We start from the raw sequence: 5,428 nt of genomic DNA, 5'->3' as shown, positions 1-5,428 counted from the left end.
TACCAATGTGAGGCTGACTCAGCTTCCCAAGTCGTCTCAGGGGCCCCTTGGCACCCGAGCCTCCTGGCCGGGGACACAGTTTGGCTCAAGGGGTCTGGCTCCCTGTCCTGGCTCCTGGTTCAGTCACTTGGGTGAGACACTTTCCCACCCTGAGGTTGACTTCCCACATGGAAATGGGAATGCAGGAACTCCTACCCTGCTCATCCCACAGGGTCATCAGGAGGGTTGACAGAGAAAAGTGAACTTTATACACTTAAGTGCTCAGAGGCTTTAGCGGTTGCATCATAAGGAAACAGGCCCTCTGGGATGGAGGGGAAGGTGAGTGGCTCTTTCCTTCGCCATCAAGTCCCTGGGAGTGCTCACCATTCGGGGTGAGGGGGCTTTCTGCACGGTGCCGTGTGCCCCGGCTGTGGGGCAGAGCATATGGCCCTCACCTCACCCCCGCCCCCACAGAGGGGCTTGCCAGGCCCTCGCCTTCCCCCTGTGGAGGGGGCGGTGCTGCTTTCTCCCCATTCAGAAGACCTGGGCTCTAGTTCTAGTCCCACCACGGACTCCGTGTGGCCTGTGCTTGCAGATGAAGGCTTCGGGCTCTGCCGCTCCACCCGTGATGAGGCTCTGACCTCAGAAGAGTCACTGAACTTTCTGTGCCTCGTTTGCTCATCTGTGAAACAGGCACCACGAGGACACTGTCTCCGAGGGCCTGAGGGATGGCGTCAGTGAGGGCAGGCCACGCGCCTAGAGTGGCGGATGTCAGCTGTCGTTGCTTCGGGTGGCATCGTGCACTGCCTGTGGGGTGGCGGGTGGGTGGGGTGGCATCCCTCTCTCCACATCCCTGGTTGAGGTCCCACCCCGGAATTTAGAGCAGACGGCCTGTGTGCCCGCTGCCTTACCCAGGCCCATCCTGTTTCTCCCCATCAGGCCCAAGAAGCTCATGGGTCCTGTCTGGGCCGGAGGACCTGGGGGGCCCCTAAAAGACCCACACGGGAGCTAGAATGCAGGAAGTGGTGGAAGATCTTAGAAAATCCTGGTGGAGCACATACAGCTGAGAGAAGCAGACAGTCCCTGAGGTCCCTTAAGTTTGGGAGATGGGGCTCCTTGGTCCTCTCGGGTCCCTTGGGGTCAGCTTCCCTTGCAGGTCCTGTGGGTTCTGCTGTCATTGTCCCTCCCAGAGGCTGAGAGAGTTGAAGGAAAGAAAGAAGGGCCAACATTGTCAGACACTGCTGGGAGCCAAGGTCTCGGGGTTCTTCTGCTCTGTAGCACTTCTCTCAATTTGTAATTCAGGGCTCTTTTATGTCCCAGTATTTGTCCCAGTAATGTCTATTTGTATAGTTACTTGTCCAGTGTCTCTCTCCCATTAGAGTGAGCTATGTGGGAGGGGAAAGGATTCCATCTTTTTTATGTTTAGTGTGTGGCTTGTTGCCTAATATACAGCAATGTTCTGCAGAACAGATGGATGGATGAACGAGAGGGAGCTTGAGAAGCACCTGTTGGTCCAGGGGTTTGGGCATTTAGAGTGTCATGGGGAACCCGACAGAGGCAGTTCTAGTGGAGGAATCCTCATTTCCTGGAGGAACCAGTGGTCCAGCAGTGGAGACAGAGACATAAGAAAAAGTAATACGATGAAATTCTGAGGACAAGTCCATCCGTTGCAATTTCTTGAACGTTGCCTTTTCAGAATTTGGTCAGCGGCATCTGTTACCCCAGGGAGGGCTCCATCATTACAGAAGGAAGGCAGAGAGAGAGAACCAGGCAGTGCTCACCTTTTGGGTTTCTAAATGGGCATTTAAAACACATGTTGTAAAAACCAGTTTTCCGTCTCCCAGGAAGAGGGGGTGAAGCCTTTTTTATACTGGAGCCCAAGAGTAGTGGGGTGGGGGTGAATTATCCAAATATAGCAGGTTTGGGGGATACCAGAGCAGAGAAGAGAAGCTCCAGCTTTCCTAGGACACGTTCCGGAGCCTTCTAGAAGAGGCGCTCCCCTGGTATGGTAGAGGGGTGTCACAGGGTGGTCCCAGAAGTGGGGGTGCCTGAGGGGGCCCATCAGAGTCCTCATGCTTCAGGGTGCAGGGAGGGAAAATTCTAGAAGGACACAGGGCCTGGAAGAGACACAATCCCAAGGGGACCTAGTGGAGGAAATGGAGGGAGAGAGCCCACCAAAAGCATGACATTGGGGTGAAGCACCTGCTACCTCACATGCCAGCCAAGGGCCAAGGATGGCCACGGACCCAGCGACCCCTCACTGCCATCCCCCCACCGTGAGACACAGATGAGTTGGCTACTCCCTACCCCCAATGATCCAAACTCAGATACCACTTGGTTACCCCAATTTGGCAGGATAAAGTTCTCCCCACACAGGAAAGACTGGGAGCTTGAGAACTGAGTTACAGACAATCTTTTCTTTTTGGCACACTCGAGTGTAACCTGTAAAATTTGTACATAATATCAGATCATCCCAGAGCAATGGTGCCTGCCCATACACCTAGCACGGCCAGTGGCAGTCAGCGCAGGCTTCCCTGGAGAGGGACCATTTGGACTGGGGTAAAAAAATGGAAATATCAACCCGATGGCGTTCCCCAAGGCACGAGGTAGAGGCACTCGCCGTCCACTTATGCTAGGATCCGAGCCGCTCTGAACGTTGTTTCAGATTCGACTTTGGCCAAGTGTTGAGGAGCCCAAGAGAGAAAACAGGTTATTAAATGTTGATAAGGTAAAGCATTTCTTGTTCCTGTATACCTTTCCTTGGCTATGTTATATTATCTGTTTGTTTCTTATCTCTGAATAGTGCCTGGGTCTTAGTCATTGTTGTACCCAATGTCCTTAGAGCAGAGCTTTAAAAGAGCACAATGAGTACCTCCATATGCAAATGACTAGAGCAGAGGCATGTCAGCTGATTCCAAGTACAGAATTAAGTGGCACAAAGAGATGTCTTCTGTAATAGTCCTGGCAGAACAGAAGCATTTGCATAGATTACGACACAGCGTGGGCTTCATTTCCTCCAAGCACAGTCCAGCTCACGGCTGTCAGTGGAGATGTTAGCCAGTTGAACCAGTCCCTGGGGTGGGCACGATGGTGGGAAGGTCACACTCAACTTAGCTGTAAAAACATCCTGGCCCAGGATGCGACCAGCAGGAAGATGAAAGCATTTTAGTTTCCATGTGAGTTTTGGTTCCAAAAAGAGTAAGAAAGGCTTGAGGTTTATGTGAGCTAACTGGGTCCTCAGTCATTATCTGAAGACACTCCAATCTTCCCCGTCGAGTGGACTCTCGCCACTGTCTGCTGGGAGCTCAGGCACGGAGAGCCCTCCTGACCCCAGGCTCTAGGAGACACCAAACCCTGGAATCCCTCAGGACTTTCAGCCTTCTTTGCTGAGATGGGTGGAGCCTTTTGTTCTGAAAGGTCCCTGCGGAGCTATGGGAGAAAACATGGAGAGGAGACAAGAAATTTAACAAATTACTTGTTGCACTCAGGGTCAGTTTCCTTGGTGACCCTTAGCAGGGATGGAGCTTTAAACTGTCTGCTCGGGAGTGTGGATATTTAGATGCGGTTAACATTGTTGGGAAGCCAAATGCAGTCCCTGGGTCTCGGATTCTGCATCTGCAAATGGAGTCAGAGCAGTCGGTCTGCTGATGAGGACCCAGAGAGGCCACCCAGAGGGCAGGAGCGAGCTGTCCTTCCCTGGACTTTCAGCAACACTCCCTGGAGACTGTCTCCCGGCTGCCCAGGTCTCCTTTGTTGGGATGGAAACTGGCTGCCACTTCTCTCCTTGGTTATCCCTGCAGGACGAACTTGTCCAGGGCCAGTGGCTGCCCTGCTCACGCCTCCCTGTGACCACACTGACGTCTCCCTCCTTGGGCCTGGGTGCTCTCGAGGAAGGGACTGTGTGACTTCCAGCCACGGCCTGGGACAACCCTCACATCCACCCACTGGGTCTTGCCTCAGTGCCTGGAGGGATAAATGTGCTCACAGATCACACTCTCCCGGGGCAGCTCTGGAACCTGACACCTGTGTAAAGCCGTAACCCAAAGGCAAACCCTGGGGTGGTAGAAAGCCCAGGCTCCGTGACAAGCTCCCACGGCAGGGGGAGGCAGGTGAGTAGCCGGGACTTCAGTCCTGTCACCAGTGAGATGTCCACCAGCTCAGCCAGGGCTGCGCATCCCTGGGGACCTGGGGCAGGGGTGGGTCAGGCTGTGCAGAAGGGCTGAAAGGGGATAAAGAGAGAAGGAAACCCACAAGCTGATAGTTCTCACATTTCAGCTGAGTTTTAAGAACGTGGAGGTGTGGGGTTTCACGTAGTCCACGATTCCTTAAGCCAAGAAGAACCGGACGTGGGTCAGGAGAGCAGCAGAGCCCAAGCTGCTGCGTGTGCAGGGACATGGGCCACTTCGCTGGTGGCGAAGACGGTGGGGGCCACGGGGCCAATGGAGCTGCAGCCCCTTCCTCCCGCCCTTCCCGCCACTGCTCCTGGAGACGTCACCTTTCAGAGCCAGGGCCCCTCGCTCCAGTCAAGAGCTTGTCTGACCGGCCGTCTGCAGAGGTCACTGAGCGCCTGGACAGGAGGCAGCCTGCATGGAGACTGCCCTGGGCGGCTGTCAGTGCCATCCCTTCAGCATCTGCCCCTCCTTCGCGGGCCCTCCTGCCAGTGGACCCTGCGGGCTGCCTGAACATGCAGTGCTGGGGGCCGAGCTTGGCTCAGTACAGGCCTGGTGGGGCCAGCAGGGGCCAGGACAGGAGGCACGACAGCCCGGCCAGGACACCCACCCTTTCTGGGTGCCCTCTCTGTGTAAAGGGCTCTGCCAGGCACTAGGGACAAGATGGAAGCACTATCTGATACGAGACACAAACGTGGAAACCAGCGATGGAGGTGCAGGGCAACAAGAATGACAGAAATGGGTACGGGGTGGGAGTTTGCCGGGAAGTGGTCCAAGCCGTTTGAGGAGGTCAGGGAGGAAAGACTAACAAAGGGGCTTCTGTCTGAGCTGGGTTTTGAAGGATGACTAGGAGCCTTTTAGGGGACACGGGAATTCCAGGCCAAGGCATCTGCGTGGGTGGAGATTTGCAGACGAAGCTTGTTTGTGCCATAACAAGGGTTTTGGAGTGAGGGCAAGTGTGGAGGGAGGCTGGGGCCAGGCTAGTAGACAAGGACGGGGGAGATGGAAGGCCAGTGACCTTTGGGTTTACTGATAGCCGCAAATAGTTTAATTGTCAATATCTCAGCAGCTTTGAACTCAGGGGAGGTCCGTGTGGGAGCTCTGGTGCCAGTCAGGACACTGCCCAGGTGTGTGGAGGGTCAGGGAGATAACGGAGACGTGGAGGAGCCCCTGGATTTCCCTGGATGGAGGAGCCGGACAGGTGGCCCTGCCACTGGCTGCAGCCGGGGCCCCGCCCACCTCCCCGGCGTATAAAGGGCCCGGCTGGGCTGAGTCACCGC

Source organism: Choloepus didactylus, chromosome 21 (assembly GCF_015220235.1).
Source record: "Choloepus didactylus isolate mChoDid1 chromosome 21, mChoDid1.pri, whole genome shotgun sequence".
NCBI lineage: Eukaryota > Metazoa > Chordata > Mammalia > Pilosa > Megalonychidae > Choloepus > Choloepus didactylus.
This window is presented reverse-complemented; position numbering follows the sequence as displayed.